Here is an 18,378-nt window from a genome sequence, read left to right on the forward strand (position 1 = left end):
GATGTGGCAGTTTAACACAAAGCCACACAGAGAGGGGACTACATCAGCACCTAGCCAACAGACTCACACACACACACACAGAGAGGGGACTACATCAGAATCTAGCCAACAGACTCACACACACAGAGAGGGGACTACATCAGCACCTAGCCAACAGACTCACACACACAGAGGGGACTACATCAGCACCTAGCCAACAGACTCACACACACACAGAGGGGACTACATCAGCACCTAGCCAACAGACTCACACACACAGAGAGGGGACTACATCAGCACCTAGCCAACAGACTCACACACACAGAGAGGGGACTACATCAGCACCTAGCCAACAGACTCACACACACACAGAGGGGACTACATCAGCACCTAGCCAACAGACTCACACACACAGAGAGGGGACTACATCAGCACCTAGCCAACAGACTCACACACACAGAGAGGGGACTACATCAGCACCTAGCCAACAGACTCACACACACACAGAGGGGACTACATCAGCACCTAGCCAACAGACTCACACACACAGAGAGGGGACTACATCAGCACCTAGCCAACAGACTCACACACACAGAGAGGGGACTACATCAGCACCAGCCAACAGACACACACACGAGAGAGGGACTACATCACATCAGCCACACACACACACAGACTCAGCACCACACAGACTCACACACACAGAGAGGGGACTACATCAGCACCACACAGCCAACAGACTCACACACACAGAGAGGGGACTACATCAGCACCTAGCCAACAGACTCACACACACAGAGAGAGGGGACTACATCAGCACCTAGCCAACAGACTCACACACACACAGAGGGGACTACATCAGCACCTAGCCAACAGACTCACACACACAGAGAGGGGACTACATCAGCACCTCAGCCAACAGACTCACACACACAGAGAGGGGACTACATCAGCACCTAGCCAACAGACTCACACACACAGAGAGGGGACTACATCAGCACCTAGCCAACAGACTCACACACACACAGAGGGGACTACATCAGCACCTAGCCAACAGACTCACACACACACAGAGGGGACTACATCAGCACCTAGCCAACAGACTCACACACACAGAGAGGGGACTACATCAGCACCTAGCCAACAGACTCACACACACACAGAGGGGACTACATCAGCACCTAGCCAACAGACTCACACACACAGAGAGGGGACTCGAACACACACACACACACAGAGGGAACTACATCAGAATCTAGCCAACAAACTCACACACACACACAGACACACACACACTAGCCAACACACACACAGAGAGGGGACTACTCACACAGACTCACACACTGTGAGAGGGGACTACATCAGCACCTAGCCAACAGACTCACACCTGTTACCACACAGTTCAGCCCATCAGCCCAGAGGGAGTAACAGACTTCACACATGAGAGGGGACTACATCAGCACCTAGCCAACACACTGCACACACACACAGGGGACTACACACACACACACACACAGACTCACACACACACACAGGGGGACTACATCAGCACCTAGCCAACAGACACACACACACACACACACAGAGAGGGGACTACAGCAGCACCTAGCCAACAGACTCACACACACAGAGAGGGGACTACATCAGCACCTAGCCAACAGACTCACACACACACACAGAGGGGACTACATCAGCACCTAGCCAACAGACTCACACACACACAGAGGGGACTACATCAGCACCAGCCAACAGACTCACACACACACAGAGGGGACTACACACACCAGCCAACAGACTCACACACACACACAGGGGACTACATCAGCACTAAGCCAACAGACTCACACACACAGAGATCAGCCTGCAACCCCAACCTCACTAGCACACACACTTATCACAGAGGGGACTACATCAGCACCTAGCCAACAGACTCACACACACCAGAGGGGACTCTCAGCCCACCTCCCCCAACAGACTCTCACACTCTCTCCCCCTACTCTCTCACCGTAGCCAACAGACTCACTCACCCTCCCCTCTCCCCACTCTCTCTCACAGGGGACTACCTCACCCAACAGACTCACACACCAGGGGACTACATCAGCACCCCCAACAGACTCACACACACCAGGGGACTCATCTCCCTACCAACAGACCCACACACACTCCGAGAGGGGACTACTTTTCAGCACCTAGCCAACAGACTCTCACACACTGAGAGGGGACTACATCAGCTAACCTCTAGCCAACAGACTCACACACACACAGGGGACTACATCAGCACTCTAGCCAACAGACTCCCACACACACAGAGAGGGGACTACATCAGCACTCTTTTCTCCCACAGAGAGGGGACTCCCCCTCACAACAGACTCACACACTCCGGGGACTACATCTCACCTAGCCAACAGACTCACACACTCACAGAGAGGGGACTACATCAGCACCTAGCCAACAGACTCACACACACCAGAGGGGACTACATCTCTTCTCTAGCCAACAGACTCCCACACACAGAGAGGGGACTACATCCCACCTAGCCAACAGACTCACACACACAGAGAGGGGACTACATCAGCACCTAGCCAACAGACTCACACACACAGAGAGGGGACTACATCTCTTCTCACCTACCCAACAGACTCACACACACATCAGAGGGGACTACATCTCACCTAGCCAACAGACTCACACACTCCAGAGGGGACTCCATCAGCTTTTCTAGCCAACAGACTCACACACACTCTCCGGGGACTACATCAGCACCTAGCCAACAGACTCACACACACAGAGAGGGGACTACATCTCTTTTCTAGCCAACAGACTCCCCACACACACAGAGAGGGGACTCAGCCCTCTCAACTCTCCCACACAGAGAGGGGACTACATCAGCACCTAGACTCCCCACACACATCAGAGGGGACTACATCAGCACCTAGCCAACAGACTCCCACACACAGAGAGGGGACTACATCAGCACCTAGCCAACTCCCCCTCACACACACAGAGAGGGGACTACATCAGCACCTAGCCAACAGACTCACACACACACAGAGGGGACTACATCAGCACCTAGCCAACAGACTCACACTCTCTCAGAGGGGACTACATCAGCACCTAGCCAACAGACTCACACACACAGAGGGGACTACATCAGCACCTAGCCAACAGACTCACACACACAGAGAGGGGACTACATCAGCTCCCTAGCCAACAGACTCACACACTCCAGAGGGGACTACATCAGCACCTAGCCAACAGACTCCCCACACACACAGAGAGGGGACTACATCAGCACCTAGCCAACAGACTCACACACTCTCTCCATCTGCCTCCCCTCTCTTCTCACCTACCCTCTCCCCTCACTCACTCAGCCCGGGACTCACACCACACAGAGGGGACTACATCCCCTCTCTTCTCTCACAGACTCTACAACCCCCTCACTCCACACAGAGGGGACTACATCTCTTCTCTCCCACCTAGCCAACAGACTCACACACTCCAGAGGGGACTACATCAGCTCCCTAGCCAACAGACTCTCACACACCGTCTGGGGACTACATCTTTTCACCTAGCCAACAGACTCACACACACTCCGAGGGGACTACATCTTCTCTCCTAGCCAACAGACTCACACACACTCAGAGGGGACTACATCAGCACCTAGCCAACAGACTCACACACACAGAGGGGACTACATCAGCACCTAGCCAACAGACTCCCCACACAGAGGGGACTCTCATCAGCACCTAGCCAACAGACTCACACACACACAGAGGGGACTACATCAGCACCTAGCCAACTCCCCCACACACACTCCATCTGCCTACCCTCTCTTTTCTCCCAACAGACTCCCACACACTCAGAGGGGACTACATCTCGCATCACTACCAACAGACTCCCCCTCTCTCTCTCCATCTGCCTCCCCTCTCTTTTCTCCCTACCCTCTCCCACACTCACACTCCGTCTGACTCCCCTCTCACCTACCAACAGACTCACACACTCCGTCCACTCCCCTCTTTTTTCACCTAGCCCAGACTCCCCCACACTCTCTCCGTCACCTCCCCTCTCTTTTCACCCTACCCTCTCCCCCTCACACACAGAGAGGGGACTACATCAGCACCTAGCCAACAGACTCACACACACAGAGAGGGGACTACATCAGCACCTAGCCAACAGACTCCCCACACACAGAGGGGACTACATCTCACCTAGCCAACAGACTCACACACACAGAGAGGGGACTACATCAGCACCCTAGCCAACAGACTCACACACACAGAGAGGGGACTACATCAGCACCTAGCCAACAGACTCACACACACTCAGAGGGGACTACATCAGCACTCCCTAGCCAACAGACTCACACACACCAGAGGGGACTACATCAGCACCTAGCCAACAGACTCTCACACTCAGAGAGGGGACTACATCTTTTCTCCCTACCCAGAGGGGACTACAGCATCTCCCCCCTCTCTCAACCGTCTGCCTCCCCACACAGAGAGGGGACTCCCTACTAGCCAACAGACTCACACACCACAGAGGGGACTACATCTCTTCTAGCCAACAGACTCACACACCCACAGAGAGGGGACTACATCAGCACCTAGCCAACAGACTCACACACACAGAGAGGGGACTACATCAGCACCTCCCTACAGACTCACCCTCACACACTCCAGAGAGGGGACTACATCAGCACTCTAGCCAACAGACTCACACACACACAGAGGGGACTACATCAGCACCTAGCCAACAGACTCACACACACAGAGAGGGGACTACATCAGCACCTAGCCAACAGACTCACACACACTCAGTCTGGGGACTACATCAGCACCTAGCCAACAGACTCACACACACCGAGGGGACTCCCCATCAGCTCTCCCTAGCCAACAGACTCCACACACACAGAGGGGACTACATCAGCACCTAGCCAACCCTCACCCACACAGAGAGGGGACTACATCAGCACCTAGCCAACAGACTCACACACACAGAGAGGGGACTACATCAGCACCTAGCCAACAGACTCACACACACAGAGAGGGGACTACATCAGCACCTAGCCAACAGACTCACACACACAGAGAGGGCCTCCCCTCTCTTTTCTCCCTAGCCAACAGACTCCCCACACACACAGAGGGGACTACATCAGCACTCTAGCCAACAGACTCCCACACACACAGAGGGGACTACTCCACCTAGCCAACAGACTCACACTACACAGAGGGGACTCTCAGCACCTAGCCAACAGACTCACACACACAGAGAGGGGACTACATCAGCACCTAGCCAACAGACTCACACACACTCTCCGGGGACTACATCAGCACCTAGCCAACAGACTCACACACACTGTCTGGGGACTACATCAGCACCTAGCCAACAGACTCACACACAGAGGGGACTACATCAGCACCTAGCCAACAGACTCCACACACAGAGAGGGGACTACATCAGCACCTAGCCAACAGACTCACACACACACAGAGGGGACTACATCAGCACCTAGCCAACAGACTCACACCCACAGAGGGGACTACATCAGCACCTAGCCAACAGACTCACACACACACAGAGGGGACTACATCAGCACCTAGCCAACAGACTCACACACACACAGAGGGACTACATCAGCACCTAGCCAACAGACTGCCACACCCTCAGAGGGGACTACCCACCCTAGCCCAGACTCACACACACTGCACACTCTCTTCTCACTCTACCACACCCACTCACACACTCCACCCACACCCCTCTCTCCCTACCCACTCCCACACACACTCTCCGTCCGACACCTCTTTTTCTCCCTACCAACACCCTCTCACACTCTCCGAGGGGACTACATCTCTTTTCTCCCTACAGACTCACACCCACAGAGGGGACTACATCAGCCCTAGCCAACAGACTCCCCCACACACACAGAGGGGACTACATCTCCACTCTCTTCTCAACAGACTCACTCTCTCCCAGACTCACCCCTCTCTTTTCTCACACCCTCTCAGGGGACTACATCAGCACCTAGCCAACAGACTCCACACACACAGAGAGGGGACTACATCTCCCCCTCTAGCCAACAGACTGCACACCCACAGAGGGGACTCCCTCAGCACCTAGCCAACAGACTCACACACACAGAGGGGACTACATCAGCACCTAGCCAACAGACTCACACACACACAGAGGGGACTCCCATCAGCACCTAGCCAACAGACTCACACACACACAGCCTCCCCTCTCTTTTCACCTAGCCAACTCCCCCTCACACACTCACAGGGGCCTCCCATCAGCACTTCTTTCTCAACAGACTCCCCACTCTCTCAGGGGACCTCCCCGAACCACCTCTCTTCACTCACACACACACACTCTCTCTCTCCACACACACACACTTCTCTCCCTACCCACACCCCCTCTCTCACTCACGTCCGCCTCCCCACTCTTCTCTCCCACTCTCCCCCTCTCTCTCTCCGTCTGCCTCCCTCTGTTTTCTCCCTACCCTCTCCCCCTCTCTTCTCAGCTAAAGCCTCCTAACCTGTTACCACACAGTTCCCCCACTCCCGTAAAGCCTCAGCCTGAGAACTCCCACCCCTCCCCCCACCCACTCCGTCTGCACACACACACACTTTTCACACACACCCACACACACACACACACCGTCTGCCTCCACTCTCACTCACACACCCACACCCACACACTCTCCACACGCCTCCCAACTTCTCTTCACCACATACACTAAGCACTCCCCAGTGCTCTGTCTGTCAGCCTCCCTCTCTTCTCTCCCTACCCTCTCCCCCTCCTCTCTCCGTATCCGCCTCCCCCCTCTCTTCTCTCCCTACCCTCTTTTCTCTCTCCGTCTGCCTCCCCTCTCTTTCTCTCCTACCCTCTCCCCTCTCTCTCTCCGCCCGCCTCCCCTCCCTCGTTTTATCCCTACCCTCTCCCCTCTCTCTCTCCGTCTGCCTCCCCTCTCTTTTCTCCCTACCCTCTCCCCTCTCTCTCTCTCCGTCTGCCTCCCCTCTCTTCTCTCCCTACCCTCTCCCCCTCTCTCTCTCCGTCTGCATCCCCTCTCTTTTCTCCCTACCCTCTCCCCCTCTCTCTCTCCGTCTGCCTCCCCTCTCTTTTCTCCCTACCCTCTCCCCCTCTCTCTCTCCGTCTGCCTCCCTCTCTTTTCTCCCTACCTTCTCCCCTCTCTCTCTCCGCCTGCCTCCCCTCTCTTGTCTCCCTACCCTCTCCCCCTCTCTCTCTCCGTCTGCCTCCCCTCTCTTTTCTCCCTACCCTCTCCCCCTCTCTCTCCGTCTGCCTCCCTCTCTTTTCTCCCTACCCTCTCCCCCTCTCTCTCTCCGTCTGCCTCCCCTCTCTTTTCTCCCTACCCTCTCCCCCTCTCTCTCTCCGCCTGCCTCCCCTCTCTTTTCTCCCTACCCTCTCCCTCTCTCTCTCCGTCTGCCTCCCCTCTCTTTTCTCCCTACCCTCTCCCCTCTCTCTCTCCGTCTGCCTCCCCTCTCTTCTTCTCTCCCTACCCTCTCCCCCTCTCTCTCTCCGTCTGCCTCCCCTCTCTTCTCTCCCTACCTCTCCCTCTCTCTCTCCATCCGCCTCCCCTCTCTCCCTACCCTCTCCCCCTCTCTCTCTCCGTCCGCCCCCCTCTTTTTCTCCCTACCCTCTCCCCTCTCTCTCTCTGTCTGCCTCCCCTCTCTTTTCTCCCTACCCTCTCCCCTCTCTCTCTCCGTCTGCCTCCCCTCTTTTATCCCTACCCTCTCCCCCTCTCTCTCTCTCCGTCTGCCTCCCCTCTCTTTTCTCCCTACCCTCTCCCCCTCTCTCTCTCTCCGTCTGCCTCCCCTCTCTTTTCTCCCTACCCTCTCCCCCTCTCTCTCTCCGTCTGCCTCCCCTCTCTTTTCTCCCTACCCTCTCCCCCCCTCTCTCTCTCCGCCCGCCTCCCTCTCTCCCTACCCTCTCCCCCTCTCTCTCTCCGTCCGCCTCCCCTCTTTTTTCTCCCTACCCTCTCCCCCTCTCTCTCTCCGTCTGCCTCCCCTCTTTTTCTCCCTACCCTCTCCCCCTCTCTCTCTCCGTCTGCCTCCCCTCTCTTTTCTCTCTACCCTCTCCCCCTCTCTCTCTCCCGCCTCCCTCCCCTCTCTTCTCTCTCTACTCTCTCCCCCCTCTCTCTCCTTCCGCCTCTCTTCTCTCCCTACCCTCTCCCCTCTCTCTCTCTGTCTGCATCCCCTATCTTTTCTCCCTACCCTCTCCCCTCTCTCTCTCCGTCTGCCTCCCTTATCTTTTCTCCCTACCCTCTCCCCCTCTCTCTCTCCGTCTGCCTCTCCTCTCTTTTCTCCCTACCCTCTCCCCCTCTCTCTCTCCGTCTGCCTCCCCTCTCTTTTCTCCCTACCCTCTCCCCTCTCTCTCTCCGTCTGCCTCCCTCTCTTTTCTCCCTACCCTCTCCCCCTCTCTCTCTCCGTCTGCCTCCCTCCCCTCTCTTCTCTCTCTACCCTCTCCCCTCTCTCTCTCTGTCTGCCTCCCCTTCTCTTCTCCCCTACCCTCTCCCCTCTCTCTCTCTGTCTGCCTCCCCTCTCTTCTCTCCCTACCCTCTCCCCTCTCTCTCTCCGTCTGCCTCCCCTCTCTTTTCTCCCTACCCTCCCCCCTCTCTCCTCCCTGCCTCCCCTCTCTTTTCTCCCTACCCTCTCCCCCTCTCTCTCTCCGTCTGCCTCCCCTCTCTTTTCTCCCTACCCTCTCCCCCTCTCTCTCTCCGTCTGCCTCCCCTCTCTTCTCTCCCTACCCTCTCCCCCTCTCTCTCCGTCTGCCTCCCCTCTCTTCTCTCCCTACACTCTCCCCTCTCTCTCTCCGTCCGCCTCCCCTCTCTCCCTACCCTCTCCCCCTCTCTCTCTCCGTCCGCCTCCCCTCTTTTTTTTCTCCCTACCCTCTCCCCCTCTCTCTCTCCGTCTGCCTCCCTCTCTTTTCTCCCTACCCTCTCCCCCTCTCTCTCTCCGTCTGCCTCCCCTCTCTTCTTTCTCTACCCTCTCCCCCTCTCTCTCTCCGCCCGCCTCCCCTCCCCTCTCTTCTCTCTCTACTCTCTCCCCCTCTCTCTCTCCTTCCGCCTCTCTTCTCTCCCTACCCTCTCCCCTCTCTCTCTCCATCCGCCTCCCCTCTCTTCTCTCCCTACTCTCTCCCTCTCTCTCTCCGTCTGCCTCCCTTCTCTTCTCTCTCTACCCTCTCCCCTCTCTCTCTCCACCCGCCTCCCCTCCCCTCTCTTCTCACTCTACTCTCCCCCCCTCTCTCTCTCCGTCCGCCTCCCCTCTCTTCTCTCCCTACTCTCTCCCCTCTCTCTCTCCGTCTGCCTCCTTCTCTTCTCTCTCTACCCTCTCCCCTCTCTCTCTCCACCCGCCTCCCCTCCCTCTCTTCTCTCTCTACTCTCTCCCCTCTCTCTCTCCTTCCGCCTCTCTTCTCTCCCTACCCTCTCCCCCTCTCTCTCTCCGTCCGCCTCCCCTCTCTTCTCTCCCTACCCTCTCCCCCTCTCTCTCTCCGTCTGCCTCCCCTCTCTTCTCTCTCTACCCTCTCCCCCTCTTTCTCTCCACCCGCCTCCCCTCCCCTCTCTTCTCACTCTACTCTCTCCCCCTCTCTCTTTCCGTCTGCCACCCCTCTCTTTTCTCCCTACCCTCTCCCTCTCTCTCTCCGTCTGTCTCCCTCTCTTTTCTCCCTACCCTCTCCCCCTCTCTCTCTCCGTCTGCCTCCCCTCTCTTTTCTCCCTACCCTCTCCCCCTTTCTCTCTCCGTCTGCCTCCCCTCTCTTCTCTCCCTACCCTCTCCCCCTCTCTCTCTCCGTCCGCCTCCCTCTCTTTTCCCCCTACCCTCTCCCCCTCTCTCTCTCCGTCTGCCTCCCCTCTCTTCTCTCCCTACCCTCTTCCCCTCTCTCTCTCCGTCTGCCTCCCTCTCTTTTCTCCCTACCCTCTCCCCCTCTCTCTCCGTCTGCCTCCCCTCTCTTTTCTCCCTACCCTCTCCCCCTCTCTAACCACCAGCAACCTCCTCCACCAAATTCTTCTCTCCGTGCGAATGCTCAGATTAACAACCTGTCTATTTAACACTTGCCTCCTCCCCTATGGCTTCAACACACTCACGCAAGCACACACATACGCAAGCACACACATACGCAAGCACACACATACGCAAGCACACACAACTGACAAGTGTACTGTACAAGTGTAAAGCCCTTGAGCCCCTCCCCTCCCCCTTATTTGCTCAACACAGGCTACTCATTCCTGTAGTGCACACAGATGGAGGGTTTAAAGAAGCCTCTCTTTTTTAGCGTACACCTTGGTGATAACGACCCACTTGAAGACGTCACTGTTCACGAGGGTTGCGTACTGACTTCAGGACTTGACATCTCCTAAATTAGGACACCTCCAGGGTTCCATACTTTAACGAGGGTTCCTCCAAATAAATGTCATAGTATTCCATCCTGGCATTGTGTGCCTCTCCTCTCTCTGACCATCTCTCCATTTTACACCATTCATTTGGCTAATAATGGCACCTACCTGTGACAGCCTATCGTTTCAACTCATTTACTAGTTTTCCTCCTTTCATAGATATAGAAATCACAAGCGTTCTTCTAATTACAGTAAGCCTCGTCTGACACAAGTGTTTTGTTTGGGATTTTCAAAAGGTTGAATGGTATTACTGGTTCATTTAGCAAGTATATAATAAACGTCATTCTTAATGTTCTATTTTACCTTCATTTAACTAGGCAAGTCAATTAAGAACAAATTCTTATTCACAGTGATGTTCTACCCCGGCCAAACCAAGATGAATTGTGCGCCGCCCTACGGGACTGTCAATCACGGCCTGATGTGATGCAGCCTGGATTCGAACCAGGTACTGCGTGATGCCTCTTGCACTGAGATGCTTTAGACCGCTGCGCCACTCGGAAGCCATATGGCTTTAAATGAATAGCATTTATAATTGTTTATAACATAATAATGTACTAACAGGTGTGCCATAGTTTACTGTGGTGCATATTTAGGTAATGTTTCAATCAAGGAGGAGGTGATATTTAAAGGGGGAGACCAAATAACAGCGTGAAATTTGTGTTTAAATGTGTAAGGCTACAGATAGAACTAACAGTTAATCGATCTAAACGCAATGGGTTGTAGGCTAGTTGGGGAATAACGTAATAGCAGACACTTGTCGGATCGATTGGATCAGACACACGATTTAGGCAGTTGCGTGCAGTGAGGTCGTTAGCTGGGTAGGTACGAGCTATTATTAAAGCCAGATTTACTTGCAAATAAACCTTAATGAAGCCCAAGTTCACCATACAACAGATAGCTCCAACAACTAGAGTGTCATTGTCTCTTAACCGAAATTGAAACAATTCTGACCAAATGTAAATACCAATGTAGCCAAGATACACAACAAATAGCCTCTTATAGCATCATATTTCCCATTATCCAACAAATTGACACACTGCTCAATTCAGCTCAGCCATAGACCTCTACCATTCACAGTTACAACCAATAGGAGGCACTAAAATACCAATTTCATTCATATCCTTTCACAATGGATTTACAATTCTTCCAATGCACCATACGCAAATACACACACACACACACACACACGAACCAGGGACCTTCTGCACACCATCAACAACAGTCACCCACGAAGCATCGTTACCCATCGCTCCACAAAAGCCGCGGCCCTTGCAGAGCAATGGGAACTACTACTTCAAGGTCTCAGAGCAAGTGACGTAACCGATTGAAACGCTATTTAGCGCACACCGCTAACTAAGCTAGCCGTTTCACATCCGTTACACACACACACACACACACACACACACACACACACACACACACACACACACACACACACACACACACACACACACACACACACACACACACACACACACACACACACACACACACACACACACACACACACACGCACACATATAATATTTAAATATCATTACACACACATATAAAATAAATAAGGTTCTGACGAAATGTCTATTGACAATCGAAATGAGTGAAAATAAAACATATCAAATAAAAAATAAACATTTCACAAGCGCAAAATACAACAGGTATTACAGTGAAATGCTTACTTACAAGCCCTTAACCAACAACGCAGTTTTATGAAAAATAACTGTTAAGTAAAAAATATAAATATATATTTTTTTTAAATAACAAATAATTAAAGAGCAGCAGTAAAATAACAGTAGCGAGGCTACATACAGGGGGTACCGCTACAGAGTCAATGCAAATAGTCTGGGTGCCATAAGAGTAGATGTTCAGGACTCTTTTGGCTTTGGGGTAGAAACTGTTAAGAAGCCTATTGGACCTAGACTTGGCGGTCCAGAACCGCTTGCCGTGCGTTAGCAGAGAGAACAGTCTATGACTAGGGTGGCTGGAGTCTTTGACAATTTTTAGGGCCTTCCTCTGACATCGCCTGGTATAGAGGTCCTGGATGGCAGGAAGCTTGGCCCCAGTGATATACTGGGTGCCTTGTGGTCGGAGGCCGAGCAGTTGCCATACCAGGCAGTGATGCAACCAGTCAGGATGCTCTCGATGGTGCAGCTGTGGAAACTTTTGAGGATCTCAGGACCCATGTCAAATTTTTCAGTCTACTGAGAGGGAATAGGTTTTGTCGTGCCCTCTTCACGACTGTCTCGGTGTGTTTGGACCATGATAGTTTGTTGGTGATGTAGACACCAAGGAACTTGAAGCTCTCAACCTGCTCCATTACAGCCCCGTCAATGAGAATGTGAGCGTGCTCAGCCCTCCTTTATCTGTAGTCCACAATCACCTCCTTTGTCTTGATCACCTTGAGGAAAAGGTTTTTGTCCTGACACCAACTGGCCAGGTCTCTGACCTCCGCCCATTAGGCTGTCTCATCGTTGTCGGTGATCCGGCCTACCACTGTTGTGTAGCCGGCAAACTTAATATTGATGTTGGAGTCGTGCCTGGCCATGCAGTCATGGGTGCACAGGGAGTACAGGAGGGGACTGAGCATGCATCCCTGAGGGGCCCCCGTGTTGAGGATCAGCGTGGCGAATGTGTTGTTACCTACCCTTAACACCTGGGGGCGGCCCGTCAGGAAGTCCAGGATCCAGTTGCAGAGCCAGGTGTTTAGTCCCAGGGTCCTTAGCTTAGTGATGAGCTTTGAGGGCACTATGGTGTTGAACGCTGAGCTGTAGTCAATGAATAGCATTCTCACATAGATGTTCCTTTTTTCCAGGTGGGAAAGGGCAGTATGGAGTGCAATAGAGATTGCATCATCTGGTTTCTGAGATAATGGTGTTGATGTAAGCCATGACCAGCCTTTCAAAGCACTTCATGGCTACAGACGTGAGTGCTACAGGTCGGTAGTCATTTAGGTAGGTTACCTTAGTGTTCTTGTGCACAGGGACTATGGTGGTCTGCATGAAACATGTTGGTATTACAGACTCAGTCAGGGACAGGTTGCGGCCTTGTGAATGTTGACCTGTTTAAAGGTACAACTCACATCGGCTACAGCTCACGTTTATTCGCGATTGAGAATAGCCAATGCCCAGGCTTAGGCAATAGACTTTCCTTCTTATTCGTTTTGAAAGCGGCAACATTAGGACAACACCTTCTTAGTATAGAATATTTGGGAAATAAGCTACTGTTTTGTCTTTAAGCTTTGACGATTGGCCTAATATGAGGATAGGTTATTTGAAACGTCTCATTCCATTTCTCTATTGATAATGGTTTGTTCTCTCTCTTTATTAGTCCGCCTTAAGTTTTTTAGACCATTCAAACAGCTTTTTGAGGTGGAACTGCTTTACATTCATGCATGAAATGATGGAAGCATAGCAATAGCCTAAGGAAAATACAGTCCATTCGTCTCTCCATCAGGGTGGACCTCTCGGTGACAGCCAAGTAGGGCCAAGGATGACAAAACAATCAAATATAGCTTTCATTTGAACACTGATATTGACCAAAATGTTGTAAAACAATTCTCTCCTCTCGTCTCTGATCGACTGACTGCTCCGGGTTGCTGTGTCTGTCAGGCTGAGTGTGGTGCATTCAATCGGATGATTTTCTGTCCCTTCCTCTGATGAAGGTCAGGAAGCGCAGGTGTTAGTCTCCCTCTGAATTATACCTTAGTGTTCCTTGGAAATCCAACTTGGAAAATAGTTTGTCAGGTTGTTTTGGCTAGTTAGCTAGCTTAGTTCAGCATTTGGGTGTGTTATGTAAACACGCCCAAATGTGCAGAGCATACCCCAGGCTTACCCACACAATATGTTTAGGTAATACGCATGTGCAAAATATGAAATCGTCTCAGTGCAACAAATGTCAGGCAAAACAGCAAGGCCGATGCTGACCCTGTCCATTGACAGTGACTGGAGTCAGGAAACAATTGGAATGGATTTGAATGGATGGAAATGAAGGCTATATGTATATGTATATATATATATATATATATATATAGCCTTTCTTTCCATCCATTCAACGTCTATTCATATATATATATATATAGCCTTTCTTTCCATCCATTCAACGTCTATTCATATATATATATATATACATATACATATAGCCTTTCTTTCCATTGATTCAAAGTCTATTCATATATATATATATATATATATATATATATATATATATATATATATATATATATATATATATATATATATATATATATATATGGATATATGTATATATATATATATATATATATATATATATATATATATATGATATATATATGATATATATATGAATAGACGTATATATATATATATATATATATATATATATATATATATATATATATATATATATATATATATATATATATATGAATAGACTTTGAATGGATGGAAAGGAAGGCTATATGTATATATATATATATGAATAGACATATATATATATATATGTATATATATATATATATATATATATATATATATATATATATAGCCTTTCTTTGAATCAACGTCTATTCATATATATATATATATAGCCTTTCTTTCCATCCATATATCATATATATATATGAATAGACTTTGAATCAATGGAAAGAAAGGCTATATGGATGGAAAGGAAGTCTATATGTATATATATATATATGAATAGACGTATGTATATATATGTATATATATTATATATATATATATATACATACGTCTATTCATACATACGCCTTTTTTTCCATCCATTCTATTATATATATATAGCCTTTCTTTCCATATCAATATTCATATATATATATATATACATACGTCTATTCATATATATATATATATAGCCTTTCTTTCCATCCATTCAACGTCTATTCATATATATATATATATAGCCTTTCTTTCCATCCATTCAACGTCTATTCATATATATATATATATGATATATAGGCTATATGTATATATATATATTCGTATGTATATATATATATATATATATATACATATATATATATCATATATATATATGAATAGACTTTGAATCAATGGAAAGAAAGGCTATATGGATGGAAAGGAAGGCTATATGTATATATATATATATGAATAGACGTATGTATATATATGTCTATTCTTATATATTTATATATATATATATATATATATATATGAATAGATTCGTATGTATATATATATATATATATATATATATATATATATATGTAAATATATAAGAATAGACGAATCAATGTATATGTATATATATATATATATATATATATATATATATATATATATATATATATATATATATATATATATATATATATATATATATATATATATATATATATATATGAATAGACGTATGTATATATATGTAAATATATATGAATAGACATATGTGTATATATGTATATATATATGAATAGACTTTGGCACCTTTCCTGGCAGGTTTAGCAAATATTGAGCTTTTGAGCATAAAAAAACTACAGAATAATTGAAGAAGGAAAAAATTGGACACAAAAAAGAATGACAATCGTTTATACAATGTCATTTTTCCTTGGCTTTTCATAACAGTTTGTTAGATTAACACAGGGTAAACTCTGCCTATGCTTTCAACTCTGACTGCACGTCACTGGACGCTATGGTGAGCTTCAATTAGTCACTCATTTCGCGACATCGCAGAGGATTTGAATAAAACTCAGCTTTCCCCAACGTTAGCCCCCTGGCCCATGCTCGCACCACTCAACGGACCCCTGCCTCCTCAGCTTCTCTCGCTTTCCTTCCGTTGGAAGTGAGTGGCTTCCTATAGTGAACGGCCACTGAGCAGGGGAACGCGACCATTGTGGTGTTGTCAGCGTATGAGCAAAGTGGGGTTGTTCCCATTTCATATTCTGAGCACAGTAGAAAATGGAGGAAGAGGGAACCAACCACGTTGAGGGGGCAGACAGTGAGGGAGACGTACACAATAACAGGCCAAGAGAGACAGGCAAAGCATATCAGCAGTTTGGCCTGGCATTTCGGTTTCTTTCAGCCTCAAAGGAAGACCCTGAACGCCACACATCCAGTCAACTCAAGAAGCGCCTGCGGACGGATCAGATGTACATCGCGCAGCGCTTACAAGTCTGGAGCCTGAAATCCCCCTCTCTCGTCTGGTACTTTAGGGTCGAGGGTTGACACAGCACAAATGTCCAGCTGGAGAAAAGCTCTTTCAGAGGTTAACCAAGGGAGGAGTAGTGGGAGAAGGGGGGTTAAGCCCTTGCCTGCCAAGCTGCTAACATTTCATTTGAAATACCCCCGAGTGACCTCAAAGAACGGATACTACAACCAGGGCATCACGATCAGTGGCAGCTATCTGCGTCCAGTCAGTTCAACGTCTACGTTTGATTTACATTTGATTGAGTTGTCAAACTAATGTCAATTCTACTGGAAATCAACAACAAAAAATGTCACTGTGTTTTTGGATTTGGGTTCAGAAGTTAACTTAAGTGAAAAAATATCTGAAATTATTTTTGCAAATCCAATCACTTTTCCCACGTTGATTCAGCATCATCACGTTGAATGTTTTTTCCTCAAATGACGTGGAAACGTTGATTCAACCCGTTCTAGCCCAGTGGGGTGACAATCCCTTTAAAGCCTAAAATTGAGGTCATCACTTTGACAGTTGCCTCAATATTCAGGGTCTATGGATACATTCGGTGACGGAGGGCTTTATTACAGTGAAAACGACTCGCCATAAGATTACAGCGTTTTATTCGATTATATTCTTTAGCCTTTAGCCCATGTCTTGTTTCCCCAATCCCTACCCAAAATGCACGTGTTCAATTATTCCACTGTCCATTATCAAATGACAGCATCTCACAATGAACAACAAGAAACAATCACGTAAGTAGACATCTGGCGTGTCACGTATCTCGGCAACACAAAAAGAGGACAGGACTTCCAGCATGTCGCTCTAACGCATCGCGCAGAGGAGCTGTCAAAACACACTTCTGACATGATACCGTGACGCGATGCAGGCACACCGAAAACCACCCGTTAATGGTAAAAGTCACGATACACCGCTTCAACTTGTGACATTCATTAAGAAGAGTTACAATTGTTCAATGGTTATAATGGGCGCGCAGCAACGCTCACCATCTCAGCAAAAAAAAAAATAGTAATCACATTAAATTGTTGTAAAAGGAGACACGTAAAGCTTTTCAGAGGATCGCAGTATGAAACCAACATTATTGACAATATTGAATTGAAACGGAAGGGGTGGTGAAGGAAATACAATGAAAGAGCACGGGCGACATAGCCTACCTGTTAACCCATGGGGTCTGGGGTAGACGCGGTGGAGATTCTTTGGAGTCCAATCTGGTGTGACTGCGCGAAAGAGAGAACGAAAGGGGGGTGTTCAGAAGAACACAGTAATCTATTATTTCCTCCCCTACGCCTTTGGTGTCTCTAAATGTTATTCCCCTGTTTTCTCCCCCTCTCTCCCGGTCTCCGTCAGCCTTTTCTCTCTCTCTGTCCCTCCCTTGCTTTTCCTTGTCTTGGTATCAGGAACCAGCCTCCCCCTCTGTGTCTGTCTCTCTCCCTCTCTTTCCCTAGGGCGCTCTCTCACTGGCTCTGTGTCCCCGTATCTCCCTGTCTTTGGGCAGACTCAGGAAATGAAGCAACACGAGCAACACACACACCGTTCTATCAGCGACCAACCCCCCCAGGCACTCTCCCACATATCTGACAGCTCAAATAAATAGTAGTGTCATTATTGCAATTGAGTAGCACGACGTGAAATCATGAAATCAAGAAAATAGTAGGCTATTTGTGGTGTGTGTTCAGTGTGTCATGAACAATAAAAATAGTAATAATATGAATGTATTATTATTAATATTGCTATTATTATGCTAAACGGGCTTGTCATATGGACAGGACAACAATAGAAATGAAATAGTGTGTGTAATGTGTGATATCATATCATTATAATGTGCAATAATACACACGAGA

At 48.8% G+C, this 18,378-nt stretch overlaps 1 protein-coding gene across 1 annotated transcript in view; it reads right to left on the minus strand.

Annotated features, from left to right (window-relative positions):
* The window catches only part of LOC124041683 (zinc finger and BTB domain-containing protein 46-like), a 224,966-nt gene extending 206,873 nt beyond the window's left edge, over positions 1 to 18,093 (minus strand). The window contains exon 1 of the mRNA XM_046359552.1: positions 17,692 to 18,093. The gene's annotated coding sequence lies outside the window, so the exon portion shown is untranslated. The remainder of the gene's footprint in view (positions 1 to 17,691) is intronic.
* Between the last annotated feature and the right edge of the window lie 285 nt (positions 18,094 to 18,378).

The sequence above is a fragment of the Oncorhynchus gorbuscha genome, linkage group LG08 (assembly GCF_021184085.1).
Source record: "Oncorhynchus gorbuscha isolate QuinsamMale2020 ecotype Even-year linkage group LG08, OgorEven_v1.0, whole genome shotgun sequence".
NCBI lineage: Eukaryota > Metazoa > Chordata > Actinopteri > Salmoniformes > Salmonidae > Oncorhynchus > Oncorhynchus gorbuscha.